The sequence below is a fragment of the Sinocyclocheilus grahami genome, unplaced genomic scaffold (genome assembly GCF_001515645.1).
Source record: "Sinocyclocheilus grahami isolate Dianchi unplaced genomic scaffold, SAMN03320097.WGS_v1.1 scaffold9291.1, whole genome shotgun sequence".
NCBI classification, from domain to species: Eukaryota; Metazoa; Chordata; class Actinopteri; order Cypriniformes; family Cyprinidae; genus Sinocyclocheilus; species Sinocyclocheilus grahami.
The window spans coordinates 2277-3512 of NW_015512517.1; positions in this window are offsets into that span (position 1 = coordinate 2277).

Consider the following 1236-nt stretch of genomic DNA (forward strand, 5'->3'; position numbering starts at 1 on the left):
TTTTTTTTTATGCTGGTACCTTGACTGGTTTAGGCCCGTCATGGATGAATAAATATGACACTAAAACCACCAGTAGATGTTGGTGAATGCCTGTCTTAATGAGTGATTCATTGAATCATTCATTCAAATGATTCATTCAAATGACTGATTCATTTAAAAAATAAAGCAAGTGACTTTATTAATAGTCTTTATAAATCATTGACTCAAATGATTAATTCAAAAACAGATTAATTCAGGAATGAAACATGCAGCGTTTCTCTCAGATACACAAATGTTCTGTTCCAACTTTGTTTGGAACTGTTTTTGTAGGCAAAAAAACAGAAGTTAAAAAATGTACTTCTTTTTTTTTTGTTTGTTTTTTTGTAACTGTGTTTAAAGTCAATATCACGTTTGCGATCATGCTCACATGCTAATATTCAGGAAAACAGCACTCTTGCTTATGTGATATTACTTAGCTATATCTTATCTTATAAATATAAAAAACAAAAACCCATACAGGGATATTTCTTGCTTTTATAACTCAAATTATATATGCATTCGAACTGCATTCTAATAGTCTTCATGCAGTGAATGCTTTTGGACTCTCTCTGTTTGTTTTTTGCAAAGTGAGTGACTCGATAATGTCAGTTTGCATATTGTTAAAACAACAGTTATGATGTTATCGTAGACAATAAATATCACACATTGCTATTTTTCATATTTATTATGCTTGCAGGTGTATTCATATTGGCCAATATGAACATATTGTTCACTTTCTCCTGTTAGACCAAAAACGATGCTGAATTTTACAAGTTTTTTTTACTAGTTTTAATTTGCTTTTAGTCTCAAGGGAAGCATTGATGGAATAAAAATGGATGGATTCTCAGGACACAGGTGGAATAATTAAAAGTGTAGTGTACTTGGCATACTGGCTTTATGGACAATATCTCTCAGCTGATATGAGGTCGCTGGCTGAAATCTCCATAGGGTCATGTTGTGTTTCGTTCTGCTATTATTAACGTCCCTCAGCGCTCCAGTGAACCTCTTAATGCCAATTTACTCCAGGGGTCACTGAACTTGGAAGTAAGGATTTGCTATGTGGCACGAACTTCAGCAGCTTCCAGTCATACACTGTGCAACAAGCATTCAATCATTATATTTACCCAATAAAAACCCTCCTGGGAGGTGCTCAGGAGTGTCAAAGCTCCAGAGTTGAAGTAAAGGAAAGTCATGTGCTGAATGACCTGAACTGAATGC